Genomic DNA, 19,612 nt, shown 5'->3' on the forward strand with positions numbered 1-19,612 from the left:
CCACAACATCATAGTGAGAGAAGCCAGTCGCAGAAGAATACATCTAGTATTAATTCCATTTATGTAACATAACATGAAAAAATTAAACAATATCTTATTTAGAAGTACATATATGAATAGCAGAAGTATTTAGAAAGCAAGGGAATTATTGTAACAAAAGTCAGGGTAGTGGTTACTTCCAGGGAAAGAAAGACAAAGCAATGTTTGGGGCATTTCTGAGGTCTAGTCATGTTCTATTTTTTAAGCTGCGTGTTAGTTGCACAGGTATATGCTTTATTGTTAATACTTAAGATGAATATGTTTTATGTACTAATGTCTGTATGTATATTTTGCACTAAAAATGATTTTTAAAGCGATTGGATTGGGCAATCTATTAGATTCTTTTCATCTTTGATGGTATATGGCCCACGCCCTTCCCAACTGGATTTATTGTTGGCCCTTCATCGACAGCTCAATTTAAGCAATTTACACTGAGATGCATATACAGGTGAATTAGATAGGTGTGGGGACAGAGTCCCAGAGAGCAGTTTCCAGGCTCTCGGCCTCACGTGGAAAGGTGCTGGCTCAGTTATTAGAGGGCCATCCGCTGTGGCTGGGTGGCCATCAGCTATTACCAGTTAGCCATTAGCCACTAATATAACTGCCGTGGCTACGTTGAGGGGTTGGTTGGTTGGTTAGTGGGTTGGTTGGCAGAGAAGCTGATGGCACGTTGCGAATCATGTGGCTCCTGCTTCCTGTGTCTCCAACCCAGCCGCCAGCGAGACTATAGTGGTATGACTCCCCTATCTATGGCTCCGTGGGTGTTCCTTTTTGGCCTCACCATATCCTGTGTTCTTATGTGGGGAGCGGGAGCTGAGACCCTGCATGACCATTGGAATCCTCAAAGAAAGAGGACAGGGACGCACTAACAAGAAGGGAATCACAAGAGGAGACTAGGAAGAGGAAAATGATGATCCGATTCAAAATGATCCTTCTCTTCTCAGGAAGGCAACTGGAGTTTTACTTGAGAACTCCTGAGTTTAGGTCCAACTCCCTGATCTGTGCACTGTCCCATTACACAACCAGCTATTCTGTCCTTTGTCCAGCTTTGGGCCCAGTTTGATGTCACAGAAGAACTGCGCCCACCCCACCCCCGCTCCGCCCCTTTGGAAGCCCCGCCTCCTATTGCGGCCCCGCCCCGCGGGCGTTCCCCAGCCCCGCCCCCAGCCGCTCGCCCTCGTGCGCGGTGGCTTCGGCTCGTCCCCGCTCCGCCTGTTCCGGCCCCGCCCCTCCTGGCTGCCATGACAACGAGTCCCCGCCCCGCGCACAGCTGCTGCTCGGGCGGGACCCAGGCTGGACCGCGGGCCCCGGCCTGGGGGCCACAGCTGCCACCGCTGCCGCCGCCTCGTCTCCTCCCCGTCCCCGCCCCGCCCTGCGTCTCCTCGCCTCACTCGGGCCCGAGGCCGGGGTCCTTCCCCGCCGCCCCATCCCGCGCGGATGCCGAAGGTGAAGGCGCTGCAATGCGCCCTGGCGCTGGAGATCCGCTCTGTGAGTACCGGTCGCTCCCCCAGCCCCGCCGCCCTGGGTGTCAGTGAGCCCCTGGAGTTTACTCGCAGCGCCTTTTCTGTTCACCTCCGAGAACCCCGAGTCACCTCCAAACTTCCTTCACCCCCTAACTCATCCTTAGGGACGCGGACCCTTTGTCACCTCGCTCTTCCCCAGCCTCACGGGCGCCCTCCCCCTCCAGCCTCGCAGAGGTCTGACCCCCCCACCTCAGCCCTCCTCGCTTCATCCCAACTTCCAGTTGGAGTTTCTTGGATCATATCCGAACCGCTTCAGAGACCCTCTTTCCGCCCACAACTTTCCAGTGAATTGGTTTTTTTTTGGGGGGGGAGGAGAGGCTTCTCTTTAAATTCCTCTTTTTTGGCCCCCCTTCTTAGTGAGAGAGTATCACTGGTCCCGCTTCTCTTCAGTCTTGAGTGGGGGGGGGGCATTTCTTCCCAAATCACTGCAGGCCAGACTTTTTCAAATTTCCAAGCTTCTGATTCGCGTCCTTTACCTCCAGTCTTCAGTGTACAATCCCCACACCCAGCTGCTGAAGCGTTTTATCGTTGCACAAAGCACGTCGCCATCAACCCCTGCCTCTCCCAGGGCCAACCCCTCAGAAATCATTCCAGGCCCCTCCAGGCCCGAAATCCTCCCGACGCTGAGAGGGAACCCTCCTTCTTCCTGGCACTGTAAGAAAGGCACCAACTTTTAAAGGGAAACTACTCGTTCGCCGAAGTCGCTCTGCAGGGCTTGCAAAGCCACCGGGTCACGCTGCAGACTTGCTGAAAGGGTCCTTTCCCCCGACCTGCTGTGCAAATGCAGCCCAGGCAGAGAACCCCAAGTCCTCCTCAAGTGAGGGGGCTTGGACTTGAGAAAACTTCCTTCCCCTGCATTCTTTAGAGAACCCCCTCATTTTCCTCTTCCGCTGAGAGCTCCAGCTTCTCCCGTCTAGAGGACAGCGGGGAAGAGCCTTTCCATGCCCCCATTTTAGATCAGCAAGCTGTTGGGAACCAAACTTCCTCCTTCAGTCCTTTTTCTTTCCTCCCACCTTGTCTCCGCTCAGCCTTCCATCTCCCAGCAAAACTGCGGGTGGGGGCTGTGAGGGTACTTAAATGTCCAACACCACTCGCCTGGGTGCTGCACCAAGTACCTCCTCCCACTTCCTCCCTGCACACCCTGCAGGCCAGGCTTCCCTCCCCACCTGCCCCCCCCTTTCCAGGTTGTGCCTCCTCACATTAGAATGAGGCTGCTGCAGCACTGTCCAGGAAACAAGCCTCCAGGGAAGTCACAAGACTGCTTCAGGTCTTCTGTTAGGTCTTAAAGGAGGAAAGGCTGGGTAGGGCAGAGTAGGAGGCAGGGGTGGAAGACATGCAAGTTTCTGGTACTTTCCGTTTAAGCCAGCAGAGATTTTTTTCTCTGTTGGAAACTCCGTAGCCCTAGCTTCCCATGTTTTCTTTCCACAGCTTGCCAAAGTTTGGCAACTTTTTTGTAAAGTCAGATTCGTTCACAGCAAGCATACACGAAGCTTTCTAAACCGCTAGCTCAGGGCAGTTAGTAAAACGCAGCAGCCTTTGTTACTGGCTGCCGCTTCCTCCCGCTAACCAATGGGGTACTGCAGCCTGGTGACTGCAGCTGCCTGACGGGCTTGCGCTGTGTCCCTTCCTTGGCCACACGGACCTTCCAAGAGGAAGTGCTTTGCTGTACTGTAACTGATTACTGCCTGAAGGGGTTTGAGGATCAAATTTTATTTCATTACGCTTTCTCCTCAGTATTAGTTGTACTGCAGAAAGTGAATGACTGTGCAATGGAGTTTTGTTGTTCATAGAAGCTTAAGACATCATGCAACTGTAAACATTTCCTATTTTTTCAAACATCTGAGTTACAGAATTGCACATTTCTAAGAAATCTTAGCCATCGTGGAATTTACTCCTTTTTATAGGTGAGAAAATCATGGAGGCTTAGCGTAACTGATTATTTTTCTAAGGTTGCACAACTATTAAGAGGCACGTCTGCACCAGGAGGCTAAGCTTTCTAAGCAGTACAAGCCCTGTTAAATGTATATACATATGTGTAAAATAAATGTGTTTTTTTCTGAAAATTTGAAAGTAAATTGTTGATGACATATTTCCCTCCTAAATACTTCAGTATGCATCTTCTAAAAATAAAGGTGGTTGTACAGAACCACAAAACCATTATCACACCTAAGAAATTAGTGATCATTTCTTAGTATCTAGTTCCTATTCAAGTTTCTTCAGTTGTCCCCAAGAATGAATTGCGTAGTTAACTTTTTCAAACCAGTTTGAAAGTTTACACGTTGCATTTTCTTGTTAGCTCTTTTTAGTCCATTTTATGTAGAGCAGTTCTACGTTTTCATTTCCATGATGTTTCCTTTTTTAAAATTGAATTTAGATAAATTTATACACTCATGTAACCATTATTCCGATCAAAATTTAGAACACTTCCATGACCCCAGAAAATTACCTTATACCACTTTCAAGCTCCATGTAGAGAGAGCTACTGTTCTGACTTTGGTAACTGTAGATTAGTTTGCTAGTACTTGAGTGTCACATTAAATGGAGCCATGTAATGCGTCTTATTTTGTGTTGGCTTCTTTTGCTCAGCATATTTTGGAAACACACCATCCATGTTGGTGTTTTTATCAGTAATTTATTCTTTTGTTAGGTTGGTGCAAAAGTAATTGCGGTTTAAAAGGTTAAAAATAATTGCAAAAACTGTAGTTACTTTTGCACCAACCTAATAGATTGTGGAGTAGTAGAATTCTATTGTATGTGCATACTATAACATGTTTCTTTTTTTTACTGATGATTATTTGGGTTGTTATCAGGTTGTGGTTGCTATGGATAAAGCTACTACCGTGTTTCCCTGAAAATAAGACCGGATTTTATGTCGTATTTCCCCCAAAATAAGACTGGGTCTTATATTAACTTTTGCTCCAAAAGACTCTTTAGAGCGTATTTTCCGGGGATGTCTTATTTTTTCATGTACAACAATCTACATTTATTCAAATACAATCATGCCATCTTCTTCTGGAACATCGTCATAATGTACTAAATGCGTCCATCTGGGCTTAACTGGGGCTTATTTTCGGGGAAACACGGTATGAACATTCATTCTTATAAAATTTTTTGGTGCACATTACCTTTTGAAGAGATTATGCTCAGATATAGAATATCCCCTGTTGTGTTATGGTTTTATTTTTTTCTCTTTGTGGTAACATTTAATTTGTTCCCAATTCCTATACACTGTAAATTAGATGTTTTACTTTGATTTTCCTATTGAAAGTATGGCACTCCATTCACCTCTCATCTCTCCTATCTTCGCCTTCCATGTTTGTTTTTGCTGCAATCGTCTGTTAGTGGTAACCGAATATGTCTAATACTGTGGTAATACGTAAGCAAACACAGTAAAACATGAAAGGTTTTGGTATATAACAACAGTTTGTGTTCCTCAACAGAGAGAGACATATGACCTGAAAGAAAAAGATATTGCTAGGAGGAAAGTGTGACTTTTCTTAGAGAATCTTTGGAGTATGAAATAATAACATATCACGTAACTTGTTTTTAAAGAGCAGCAAAAGAATTATATTTCCTATCACTTAACATTTTATTTTTTAACCATTTTTTTCAATTTTTATTTTTTCTATTACAATTGACCTTCAGTATTATTTTATATTAGTTTCAGGTGTACAGCATAGTGGTTAGACATTTATGTAATTTACAAAATGATCCCCCAATCAGTCTAGTACCCACCTGACACCATACATAGTTGTTACAATATTATTGACTAAATTCCCTATACTGTACCTTACATCCCGTGACTGTTTTGTAACTGCCAATTGTACTTCTTACTCCTTTCACCTTTTTCACTCAGTCCTTCTCCACTCTGGCAATCATCAGTTTGTTTTCTGTATCTATATTTCCCGTCACTTATACTTTTAATATTTGAAACGTTTTATCTGTGATATGGAAAAGTATTGTTGCTGCTTCTTCTATCTGTCTCCTTGTCATTATTCACTAGTTCAATTTTCATGAGATTATTTGGGAAAATAGAGGACGAAACTGGAAATACAAAATCCATGAAACCGGCCCATTTGCCTGACCTGAGTAGTGTCAGTTTGGGGTTAGTTTATATACAGTTCCCAGTATTTCTTCTCTACACTCACTTCATCAAATTACCTCACTCAAATTACTGATAGCGTTGGGGCAAGCAGATTTGGGTCCTTTTCAATCAAAAATGAATATTTGTGAACCTTATTCACGTTTCTGTGGAGTGGTTTCTCTGTGACGCTACAATTGGTGGTACATTTCCCTGGAATATTGACTTAAAAAAAAAAAGTAAAAAACAAAATTTGATAAAATACTTCAAACTTACAGAAAAAGAAAAATAGCCTGAATACTGTGGTTTCTCCCCCTCTCCAATTTAACAAATGCTATATTTTATGTGTTTGCTGTGGATTTCTGTTTTTAAGAAATGAAATATTACAGATCTAGATAAGGCCCCTTTGTACCTTTCCTGAACACGGTCAGTTTTCCCTCCCTCCCTGGATTTAAGGTAATCAGCATCCTGAGGTTGGAGTGTATTCTTTTCATTCAGGCTTTTGTACTTTTCCACATATTTGTGTATGTCTATGTACTACCTATGCTATGGTTTTATTTAACACTTTACACAAATGGCGTCATACTGTATGTATCCTTCTGCAAACCAGTTTTTTCCACTTGACCGTTTTTTGAGAATTGTCAGAGTTTCTTGCAGATCTGGTTCATTTTCTTAATTGCTATGTAGTGCGGTATGTTTATATGACAGTGATTTAATTTTTATTCCCGTTAATGAACTTTTAAATGCCAGTGTTTTCCTCTTTTTTTAGTATTACAATGTCACAATTAGTATATTTGCACATATTTCCTGTTGTCGATAGGTCAAGTTGTTTTCAAAAGCAGGTACTGTGTTCTAAGGAGCATTTTAGAAATTTGTTGTGCTAACCTTGTTTGTCATAGTGGTTGTTGTTGGTGGTGGAGTCCTGTTAATGTTAGTTGTCTGGTATTCTGCTTGACATGAATGGTCCATAGAATATGTAGATGGAAATCTATTTATAATTATTAAATATTAAGAGCCTAACTCTGTTTTATGCATACGCACAAAGTCTCCCTTTTTGAAAGGTTTTAAAATACCATGAATTTTCCTGGAATACAATTACCATGTAAACTGAGGAAATAGTGTACTTTGTTTTATGTGGGACTCTGGTAAGAATATACTTTTTTTTGGGAAAATCATGACACCAATGGCAGCACTGCTTGTATTGGAGTTGCCAATATGTGACACCTGTCATTCTGCCTTTGAAACTGTTTATTTCATGTAGATTCTGTGTATAGGTGCAAAATTTATCTTCTAGCTAGTCCTGCTTGAGCATTTACATGTCGAATATACGAGTATATTTTATTATAAATTATTTCTTTTTTTTTCAGTTAAGAGTATTGGTTTATGTTTCAGTTACATATATATAGGTAAATTGTAAAATAGTGTTTTGGATGCTAACCTCTATTGGATATATGTTATGTAAATTTTGAAGATCTAGTTGAAGCTTATTTTTTCACTTTAGTTTTGCTTTTTTTGGTAATGCCTTTATCATTTTCTAATTTTTCTTGTTGTCACTGATAAACAAACAATGCTATTATCTTTTTAACTTAACTTTTTATGGAGCTGTAGCATACATTCATAAAGTGCACAAATCCTAAGTGTGTAATCACTACCCAGATCAATAATTCGAATATTATTAGCAACCCACAGTGCCCCCTTGTGTGCCATTCCTCCCAGCCATTCCACCTGCCCCCTTCCCATCCCGAAGGTAGCCACTAACTTGACTTAGATCACAATAGATTTTGAACTTCTGAAATATCCATTCCTCTCTCTCTCTCTCCAGTATGAACTAACTCTAACTTTTTTATGATAATTCATCTTTGTTGTTTGTGAGACAGTGGTTCTGTATCAATGCTATTGGTTTTTTTCCTCCAGTTTTATTGAGATATGAATTGACACAGAACTGTGTAAGCTTGAGGAATACAATGTGTTGATTTCATACACTTAAAAAATTGCAAAATGGTTACCACGATAGTATTAGCTACAACCTCCTCTCATCACATAGTTGCCATTTCTTTTTGTAGTGAGAACATTTAAGATCTATACTCTTAGCAACATTCAAGTATATAATATAGTATTATTAGCTGTACTCACCTGCTGTATATTAGATCCCCAAACTTGCTAATCTTATAACTGGTAGTTTGTACTCTTTGACCAATATCTTGTTCCCTCACAACCCCTGAACCCCTGATAACCACCACTCTCCTCTGTTTCTCTTGAGTCTGTCTCTTTTATATTCCACATATAAGTGATATCATATAGTATTTGTCTTTCTCTATTTGACTTATTTCACGTAGCATAATGCTTTCAAGGTCCATCATCCAAGTTGTTGGCAAATGGCAGGTTTTTTTACATTTTACATTTTTTTGGTAAAAGTCTTCAAAATCTTTTCAAACAGTTCTTCAAAATCTTCAAAATCTTATATTTTACAAGAATAACAACACATCTCAGTTTGGACTAGCCATATCTATAGGAATAAGTGGCTAGCAGGTATCATATTGGAGAGCACAAATTTGAGGGACTCTAAGACAGTTTGGTTTTAATGAGGTAGAATAGTAAATGAACTGATATACAGAATGAGGTTTGCCGAGAACCTTGATTTTAATAATCAGTACCGAATGTATTAGGGAAAAAATGGAAAATTTAATAAGCTGTAGATAGAGTCAGTTTTAGTATTGAATAAATGCTCTGTCAGACACTGTTCTAAGCATTTTGAATGTATTGTGTGATTCATTGTTTACTGTGTGATTTTTAAGTAAGTAAATCACCTATCCTTTCTTGGGGTTCTGTTGTTTTCATATATATTAAAAAAAATCCAAATCTATACTAGATCATCTCTGAGCTTCTTCTTAATACAGAAAGTCAGTGTTTTTGGATACACTGACGAGGAAAACAAAATGTCTGTCCTCAGGGAATTTATCGTCAAATAAAAGAGGTGAAATGTACCCGCTTAATTCAAATGCAAGGAGACAATAATTAGGACCGTAAGAGAACTATACAATTTTACGAGACTCTAAAACATATTTACTTAGATATAGTAAATTCATAACAAATGTCAAAATTAGGTTGAATTGAGTAATGATAGCTGGTGAATCAAGAGAAGTTTTGTGTAGGAGATGGCAGTTGGTATAAGCCTTGGCAGGTGATGGGAGTAAATGAGGAGAAGATGGAATGGAGTAGAAAGGAATAGTAATCCAGATAATGGAAGAATGTGAGGCAACAAAGCAATGTGTGTGTTCAGAGAACAATAAAAGATATAATTTGATTCTGTGATTGGAGGGTGGTGAATAATAGTACTAAGTGGGTAGGTTGGATTCAAATCTTAGCCTTTCAAGTCCCGCTGAGGACATGCTGATCACTGACAATGAAATACTGCAGCGCTTGATAGAGTGCGCCACATATTTTTTAGAAACCCCACATTTTATGCCTATATTTCCTGTCAACCATGAGGACAGTTAAGTGCAATTTCTTATTTTAAGACTATTTCACTGCGTTAGAAACTTACAATTCCCTTGCTTTGAAACTTTGTCATATTGCTTTTGATGATGAGGGAGGGTATGGCCTGCTATTTAGGGTAATACATGTCAAATTTGTGCTTTTTTAATTGGTTATTTTTTTTGTCTTCTATTATGAGTGCTGAGTCTTAATCCTTTGTGATTAAACGATACTGAATAAGTTTGTATAAGCATTCAGCATAGAGTGGATGCCTAAGGATGACTGTTTCAAACTATTAGTATCTGTCCCAAGAGCCAGTACACTCGTGGAGCTTCAAATGTGGTGCAAATAACCAAATGGAAACTCATAGATCTCTCAGAGGGATGGAAGTTGTGAAGACATGTCATTTAACTCTGTAAATGCCAGAACCTCTCTCAACCTTTGCATGTGTGCACATTTTTATTAGCGTAGCTGACTAGTGCTTTATGTAATGTTTTGTAAGTCATGTTAGCAGGCTAGGTCAGGGAATTCATTAGGCAGTTATATAATTCTATCTAATATCTTTCAGGTAACTTGTCCAGGAGTGGTGCTGAAAGACAAGGAGGACATCTATCTTAGTATCTGTGTGTTTGGCCAATACAAAAAGACACAATGTGTCCCAGCCACTTTCCCACTGGTCTTCAATGCCAGAATGGTGTTTGAAAGGGTGAGTTCAAATCTCTAATCAAAATTAACAAGCAAAAGTGAAAGTGGCTCCAAATTTTGAATAAAATCTCAGAACACGAATTATTATTGCTGTCTATGTACTTTGATTTAATTTTCAAAAGGAGATTTGTAACATAAATCTGGAAGCTTGAAAATAAAAATGCATTATATTATACACTGAATCAGTTGCCTCTTTTTCATGATGGGTCATTTTATTCCTAAAATTGTCATAATGAGCTTTGTGAAAATAAAGCATCTTGAATTCTAAATAATCATTTTCATAAAAAAGAGGGAGGAGATATTAACAGGTAAGAATAGGTTGTATTTTACTTATGGCTGTCTAGTATTTCTTTCTGTAAGTCTCTCTTCTTTCTCCCCCCCTAAAACTGCTGCTTTTGATTAATTATTACCAATCATATTTCTCACTTTTAAAATTTCCTTTCCTTCTCTTCTTCCCTCCCTGCCTCCCTGCCTGCCTCCCACCCTCCTTCCTTTCCTCTTTCATTCTCTCCCTCCCTTCTTCCTTTTCTCCACAAATAATTACCCACTACTTGCTCTGTTCCACGCACTTTTCTAGGAACTGAGTAGACAAACATCTTCCCCTCTTGGAGTTTTCATTATAATAGAAGAAACACACAGTAATCAAGTAAACACATGAAAAATGCAATTTTAGTGATAAAGTGTCTTGAAGAGAATAAAGGGAGGGTAAAGGGGACAGAAAGGGACTGATGGATTAGGGTGATTGTTTTAATGAGTGCTTAGAGAAGGCAATAAACATTTAAGCTGAGCCTGAATTATCAGTCATTCAAAAGTCTAAGGGAAAAACTAGATAGAGGAATAACAATTGTAAATACTTGTTGAGAATGAGCTTGATAAATCGGAGGAACTTCAAGAAGGCCAGTATGACCATGGTAACAAAACAAAGGGAAGAACGCCAGCAGATGAAGTGGAAGAGGGAGACAGAGCCAGCTATAATGTTTGTTTGTTTGTAAAGTCTTCCATAGTGATCTTGGGAAGTTGAGAGGAAGTGACAGTTCTCAGTAATGTCAGAAGTTTATTTGGTTGGGAAAGGAATATTTTGGGAATAAGAGGGAAAACACAGGGACTGTTTCATATTTATGTTCTTTTCACTTCCTGTTCTCCCTCTCCCTCTCGCTGTAGGTGTTCCCTGAAGCAGTAGACCCTGGAGATGTGGTTGCCCAGCTTGAATGTAAGTTTTTAACTTTTAGTTTCTGATTCTAAGACATTTTATAATTGTGCTCTTTTTTTTTTTCTGAGAACTCAGTTTAATGGAATAACAATTTCAAAGAGAATATAAAGAAAGCCTTTTTTAATATAATTAAAAATCTGAAAAAGCAATCAAGACTCTTAAGAACAAGACCCTGTGATGACAGGGTAGGCAGATTTGAAAAATGATCAAATAGAAATTCCCAAAATAAAGGCCATAGATGCTTAAGGTTTAAAAACAAACAAATAAAAAAATACCCTATAGAAAGTTAGATTGGACATAATCAATGAAAAAAATTAGTAAACTAGAAGACAAATATGGGGAAATTATCTGTAATGCAGCAAAGAGAAAAAAATGTATGAAAATATTAGAGAGGTTAAGAGATAACGGCAGTTAAGAGAATGAAAAATTAGGATACCTATAAAATGAGTTTTAGGGAAAAAGAATAGAGCTAAAGATATTCGCTACAAATGATAAAAAGAACAATTCGTTAAGAAGGTGTATTTCCGAACTGTGTGAATCTAACAGTAAAGAATATTGTCATAATTACAAAAAGAAATTGTAAAGAATCACTAATTTTTAGCGTTTTAGCACACCTTCCTTAGTATGTGCTATTTGATAGATTGAGCAGAACCGAAATTAGTAAGGATATGGAATATATAAAAAATATAAGATTCGTTTCGTTTAGTGAATCTATATAAACACTCTTTTTAAGTATATAATTGTGCTCTTTAATCTTGGGTTAGATAAAAGTTTAAAAGGGTCTAATAAGAATTTTTCAAGTCTTGAACTTTTTTTTGGTACTTTTTAGAATTTTGGAATATATCTGGAAATAATAAAAAAAAACCACATTTGCTACAGAGAGGCTGGGGATTTTTTATTTTTCTGTGTTTGGTCTGTGGAAAACCAAAAAACGTGTTTGAACTTTTTATTGATTTAGATAATAGGGTGTTTATGATGTAAGGATAGATTCATAGTAAGTGGGACTGCCCTGCAGGCAAAACTATGTCTTTCCCTTCACTGCATTGCAGATTATGAGCGTAAATAATAGAAGACTGACATAATGGTAGCTTAAAATATATGTGCTTTTGCATTTTGTATTACATTTTATGTTAATAAATTATTTGAAAGACATTTGCAAGGCTGTGGATAACAGTAAATTCTTCAAAGTACTAGGAATAAACTATAAAAAGGTACAACTATGTGTGAGAGCCACAGTGCACAGGTAAACACTTGGGAATAAGTTATTCGAGCTCTGGGCATGACATTAAAAGCTCTGTTATTTATCCTTGTAGTTAGAAAACGATCACTGGATTGGTCTAATAGGTAACTGGATCAGGTCAACGGCGTTGGGCACCATTGATGTCACCTGTCTCCTCCACTCCTTATTCCCTCCTCACCCCGTTGGGACACTAGCAGTGAAGGAACATAAAACCTGGCACCATGCTAGAGTCTGGGCATATAAGGAGGAATAGGGCTGGCTCATTGTCTTATATTCAGGGAATTTATGGTCTCGCGACTCTTCTCCAGAGAACTCTTTATAGCCTGTGTCAATGTCTTATTGTTTTTATAGCTATTCTGTCACTTGGTATTCTGCCTTTCACTGTTGCAGACTAGCTAGGTGGCAATTTGGTGCCAGTGGGTGTATGACTTTTAATATTTCCTGACCGTCTTAGTATCTGGGAAATTGTATATCTTAGAAAGTATGAAGATAATTATTTTATTATTCTGAAATTCTTCTGTTAAAAAACACAAGAATTTTTTTTTTTTTGATTTGAAGTTTTGGGGCTATAAAAAAGAGGAGTACTTAGTGGTTATCATTATTTAGAAACGATCTTGCCTTGATTTGTCTGATTCAGTTTTTTCTCTTAGATCTCTTTACCCCGTGCTGACATTTCGCTTTTTGGTATCTTTCTGAAATTCATCTTTCTCTGCCCTATCTTTGAATACTGGTATTCTACTGGCTTCACTTCTCTGATTTCTTTTTACTTGGTTTCTACCGTTTCCTTATATGCTCTCCAAAGACTTGACTTCATGTATCACTTATCTGCTGAAGACTTCCACATCAGTCTTTATCCTGACTTCTCTTGTGAGATTTGAGCTACTTTTTCTTTACTTTTCTTCTCCCTTCAGTTTCGAAATATTGCATTGTCCCTTCACCTTCTTAGTATGAAAATTTAAAAGCACTGAAAATAGAGAGGCAGGAATATTGAAGTCCCATATGTCTATTACCCAGCTTCAATAATATTTGACATATTGCCAATCTCATTACATGTTCACTCTGCCACTTAAAAAAATTGTTGGAATATTTAAAAGTAAATTCTGTACATTCATCATTTCACTGCAAATACTAGGCATGCCAGAGTGTATATATACATATATGGTCATATATGGTCTTTATCAATTAGAGGTCATGCCAGAGTGATAGTTACACACACACACACACACACACACACACACACACACACACACACACACACACACCGTGTTTCCCTTAAAACAAGACCTAGCAATCAGCCTTAATGCATCTTTTGGAGTAAAAATTAATATAAGACCCGGTGTTATATAAGATTTGATCTTATATTGTATTATATAAGGCCTGGTCTTGTAGTAAAATAAGATTGGGTCTTATATTAATTTTTGCTCCAAAAGACACATTAGAACTGATTGTCCGGCTAGGTCTTATTTTAGGGGAAACATGGTGTGTGTGTGTGTGTGTGTGTGTGTGTGTGTGTGTGTGTGTGTTTGTGTGTGTCTGTGCTGGTATCATGCCTAACACAATAATAAGTCCTAATTCCTTAATAACATCAAATATGTAGTCATTATGCAGATTTCCCCAGTTGTCACCAAAATGTCTTTTTGTAGTTGGTTTGCTGAAATCAGGATCAAGTCAAGGTGTGGTTCATACATCCTGTATGGCTGTTTAGCGCTTAAGATTTTTTCTGTGATAATGTCCCTCATTTTTTAGCTTTAAATGCTGTGAATTGGAAAAACCAGGTCCTTTAGAATGTCCTACAGGGTACATTTGATTAATTGCTTCCTTTAAGTGCTGGTTAGCTTTTTAATCACTGGTATATAAATTGAAAATAGACCGAGAGGTTTGATTAGATTCAGGCTTATTTTATTTTTTGGAAAGAATGCTTCATAGTTGGTGCTGTGTATTGATTATTGCACCAAATCAAGTGTCACAGAATGTCTGATTGTCTTAAGTTTCATTAAACTTAGTGATGTGAAGACTGATCTTTTGGCTCGAGGTAGTGTCAGCCTGATGCCTCTTTTATGAAGCTCCTCATCAGCCTTTTTATTTAATAGCTTTAGCATCTGTTGAGATCCATCTTTTCCTTAGGGGTTACAGAATGTGATCCTCCCCCATATTGTCATTCTTTCTGTATTGGTTAGCTGGAATTCTTTTATAAAAGAAATTTTCCTTGTGAGCAAGTTGGCTACCCTGAAATACAGTCCTTATAGCAAAGCGTAATTCTCTCCTTTCCTTATTTTAATGGCTTTAGTGAAGTATAGTTTACATCTCACAAAATTCATCCATTGTAATTGTAGTTGAATGATTTCTAGAAAGTTTAAACAGTTTGGAACAATCATCACAATCCAGTTTAGAATACTTCCATCACTCCAAAAGTTCCTGAGGCATATTTGCAGTCATTCCCTATGCCCACTTCAGTCACCAGCGACCACTCATTTTTTTTTCGGTCTCTATATATTTGTCTTTTCTAGAAATTTTATATAACTGGATTAATATAATGTGTGGTTTTTTTGTGTTTAACTTCTTTCACTTAGAATAATGTACTTAAAGTTTATCCACGTTGTTCTATGTATTAGTAGTTCATTCCTTTTTATTGATGAATAATATTAATCCGTTTTATGGAACTTTTTTTCCCTTCTGAAAACTCCAAAACATTTCAGAGAGAAATTAAAGAATTCAAAGAAATTTTTAAAGCTGCAATGACATACCATGTTCATAGATCAGAGATTTTTGAAGGCAGTTTGCCCAAAAATTATTTTTAGATTTAACACTGTTTCTATTTTATGGACATTTGGATGGACATTAGAAATGTTTCTAGTTTTTGACTATTATAAACAATGTTTCTATGATGTGGCTATATGCTGGGTTGTATGCTAAGTATATGTTTCACTTTTTAAGAAACTCTCAACCTGTTTTCCAAAGTTACTGTACCATTTTCACTCCGACCAGCAATAAATGACGGTTCGGATTTTTCCACATCATCCCCAAAACTTTATATTCTGAGTCTTTTAGAATATAGCCATTTAGGTGGGTGTTTAGTGCTATCTCATATTTCAATAATGACTAATGATATTGAGCATCTTTGCAAGTGTTCATCAGGTATTTATATATCATTTCTTATAAAATGCTTATTCAAATCTTGTGCCCATTTTTGAATTGGGTGGTTTGTCTTATTGAGTTGAAGGTTTTATTCTTTTTTAAAAAGAATATTCTAAATGTAAGTCATTTATCAGATCACTTGTATGATTTGTAAATATTTTCTCTCAGTTTGTGGCTTGTCTTTTCATTCTCTTTATGGTGTCTGCTGAAAAACAAAAATTATGAAGGCCAGCGTATCATTTTTTTTCTTGTATGGATCATGTTTTTGGTATCATATCTATGAAATCTTTGTTTAACCCAAGATCACAAAAATTTTCTCCTACTTTTCTTCTAGAAATGTTATAGTTTTATTCCTTACATTTACACCTATGATCAATTTTGAGTTAATTTTTGTGTAAGATGAGTGGTGATGGTCCAGTTCTCCCTCTCCCTCTGACTCTCCCTCCCCCGCCCCCTCCCCCCCTCATCTCCTCTCCTCTCCCTCCCTTTCCTCCTCATCTCCTCCTCTCCCCATCTCTCCCTCTCTCTCTTTTGATAGATGGCTATACAGTTGTCCCAGCATTTACTAAAGAAAGTATCCTTTCCTCTATTGAATTGCCTTTGCACCTTTATTGAAAACCAATGGACTATAAATATGAGGGTGACTTCAGGACTCTCTAGTCTGTTCATTCGTCTGTGTGGCTATCCTTATATCAATACCGCTGTCTTGATTACTGTAGCTTTATAGTAAGTTCTGAAATTGGGTTAAGTTCTTCAGCTTTGTTTTTGGCTATTTGTAGTTTCTTTGCATTCTATATAAATTTCAGAGTCAGCTTGTCAATTTCTGCATTAAAGCTGGCTGGAAGTTTGATATGAAGAGTATTGAAAAGGAATGGTGTTGGTAGGAATAATGTTAAATCTAGAGGTAAGTTTTTGGAGAACAGCCTTCATAAATTCTTCATAAATTGTCAAATCTCTGATCTATGAATATGGTGTGTTTGTCTCTTTTGTTTGTTTGTTTGTTTGGCTGACAGTTAATTTCTCTGAGCAATGTTTTGGAATTTTCAATATACAGGTTATACATTTCTTTTGTTACATTTATTTGTATTTTATTATTTGATATTATCATTAATATAATTGTTTTCTAAATTTTATTTTTGAATTCTTGTTTGCTATTCTGTAGAAATAAAATTGATTTTATATATTTATCTTGAACTTTAAACCTGCTAAACTTGTTTTTAGTTCAAGTAGGGATTTTTGTTATTGTTGATATTTTATATGTTAATTTTTATATACAAAGTTATATAGTCTAAGAATAAAGGCGGTTTTACTTTTTCCTTTCCAATCTCATGCCTTTAATTTTTTTCTTACCTTATTGCCCTGGCTTGAACCTCCAATGTTGAAAAGAAGTGGTGAAAGCAAACATTCTTCACTTGTTTCTGAAGTTAGGGAGAAAACATTCTTTATATTAAATATGATGTTAGCTGTAGTTTTTATTGTAAATGCTCTTTATCAGGAGATCTTCTATTAATAGAAGATGAGATCTGTTCCTAACTGGGTGAGAGTTTTTATCATGCATGGGTATTAGACTTTGTCATGTGCTTTTTCTGTGTTAAGATGATCATGTGTTTTTCTTCTTTATTAATATGGTTTATTACATTATGGTTTTTCCAGTATTCAATATTCAACCAACCTTTCACTCCCGGCATAAATCCTAGTTGGGCATGATGTATAATCCTATTTATATTTTCCTGGATTCATTTTGCTAACATTTTGTTAATGATTTTTGTGTCTATGAGGAACATTGATTTGTAGTTAGTAGTTTCTTTGTCTTGCTCTGTTATCAGAGTAATACTGGCCTCACAGAATGGAGAAATGTTCCTTTCTCTATTTCCTGGAAGAATTTGTGTAGGATTGATATTATTTCATCTTTAAATATTTGTTAGAATTCATCAGTGAAGTCATCTGGACCTGTGGGTTTTTTTTGTCGGGGGTGGGGGGAATGTGTGGAGGAAGGTTTTAAACTTACTATATCAAACTCTTGATATATATATATATATATATATATATATATATATACATATATATATATACATATGTATATGTATATATATATACATATGTATATGTGTATATACATATGTATATAATTTTTTTACTTTTCTTGAGTTAACTCTGGTATTTGTATCTTTCTAGAAATGTGTCCATTTCATCTGAGATGTCTACTTTGTTTGCTTAAAGTTGTTCTTTCTTTCCCTTATGATCCTTTTGATTTTTGTAGATTTAGTAGTGATGTCCTTTCTTTCATTCCTGACTTTGGCAATTTGTGTTTTCTCTTTTTTTCTTGCATGGTTGGCCTGAAGGTTTATCAATTTTGTTGATATTTTTGAAGAATGAATTTTTTACTTCAATGATTTTTTTTCTATTATTTTCGTCTTTTCTATTTCATTGGCTTCTTTCACTTTGATCTTTACTTGGTGCATGATGTTTTCTTTTCTAGCATCTTGAGATGGAAGCTTAGATGATTGATTTTAGATATTTCTGCTTTTCTAATATAAATATTTAAAGCTATAAATTTCTCTTCTACACACTGTTTTTTCTGTATTTCTTACATTTTGATGTTATATTTTGTTTTCATTAAAAATATTGTCTAATTCTTTGTGCATGGTTACTTCTTTGATCTTTGGGTTCTTTTGAAATATATTCTTTTATTTCACAGTATTTTGGGATTTCTCATATGTCTTTCTAATGTTGATTTCTAATTTAATTCTGCTGTTGGTGAGAGAACATAATTTGTAGGATTTCAATCCTTTTATATTTACTGAGACTTGTTTATGGTCTATCCAAAGATCTATCCATGAGAATATTCCAAGTACACTTAAAAAGAACGAGTATTTTGCTATTGGTGGTTGAATTTATTCTGTATCAATCTATTTCTATCACTTAGGTCAAGTTGATTGATAATGTTCAAGTCTTCTGTATTATTGCTGATTGTATTTCTCGAGGGCTAGAGGAGGTCTGCTTGTTTTATCAATTACTGAGAGAAGGGCATTTGAACATTCCACTATAATTACTGAATTTTCTATTTCTTCTTTATATCAGTCTTTTGCTTCATATAATGTGCTGGTTATTGATTTATTGCCCCTCAGTTCCAATTCAATGTTCTTGCCTGATCTATGGAAATTGGTCTGGGCCCTTTAAAATTTTTTTTTTTTTTCTGTCCCGCTGGCACTGAAGCTTTGTGTAGCGGAGGGCCCTGGAGTAACATTGTAGACGGAAAGAGTTTTGCTTCCAGATGTAGCGTGCTTGCTTGGCAAGCTCCTGCATTGTACCAGGTTTTTCCTAGGAGCAGACTTCTGTGGCCTTACATCCTCTGTGGTGCCCAGATCTTATAGGACATGGCGGCCAATAGCAGCTTCCCTTAAGGGTCCCCATATGGGTGGTTTTGCAGTGAAGTGCCTCTGGTGATACACCTCCCTAGAGGGATGAATTCTGAATTTCCAGTCAGTCCTACTGGCTTGGCAGTCGAGCAACTTTTCTCTTTCCGCGCATCGAGGCTGTCCTCTCCATAACAAGTTCTGGATCTCAGCACTGGGGAGGGTAGCCTGGGGAGAGCTCTTCCTCCCGTGCTCTGTCAGAGCCCTAGGGCTAGTGGTGCTCCTTCTACCTGTGCAGTGCTCTGCACTGCTTTCTAGGTGATCCCTCATTACGTTAACCCCCGTGGTAGTTAATAGTTCTTTATATTAAACTAGCCCTGTGTGAGTTCTCATTCTTAATTGGACCCAGACTGACATATTTATTTTGAGGTTCTGTTTTTGTTGCTTATCCATTTATAATTGCTACATCTGGACCTCATGGTATGAGATTCATGGTAGCCAAGTTACAGCAGTTTCAGGCCTCACATCTTCCTCCCATGTTCTTAAGAAGAAGAGGCCTGTGTTCCATAATTTTCATCAGGCCTTGAGGTTTATTCTAATCACAATAGGATGGGGGTGTGTAGTATGCGGTTGGCTTAGCTGGCATGCGTTCTACCTTTGTTTCGGGTGGTGTGTCAGCTTTGTCAGAACCACGTAGGTCTCAAATAGAAGGGGGGTGGAGGGGGATTGGCTGTTGTGGAGCTGCCTTATAGATGTCCCTGCAGTGAGCCTCCAGAGTCCTGAGCCTTGAAGCATAGAGTGATGGCAGAAACAGTAGAAACAGTCCTTTTCAATAGAATATACAATTGA

At 37.7% G+C, this 19,612-nt stretch overlaps 1 pseudogene across 1 annotated transcript; it reads left to right on the plus strand.

The window, feature by feature from the left end:
• Nucleotides 1-1,280: 1,280 nt before the first annotated feature.
• On the plus strand, nt 1,281-11,058 carry LOC308501517 (spermatogenesis-associated protein 6-like; annotated as a pseudogene). Its single transcript, XR_013995409.1, has 3 exons — nt 1,281-1,527; nt 9,686-9,823; nt 10,984-11,058. The product of XR_013995409.1 is annotated as a spermatogenesis-associated protein 6-like (transcript).
• Nucleotides 11,059-19,612: the final 8,554 nt, after the last annotated feature.

Source organism: Rhinolophus hipposideros (genome assembly GCF_964194185.1).
Source record: "Rhinolophus hipposideros genome assembly, chromosome: 8".
Classification (NCBI taxonomy): Eukaryota; Metazoa; Chordata; class Mammalia; order Chiroptera; family Rhinolophidae; genus Rhinolophus; species Rhinolophus hipposideros.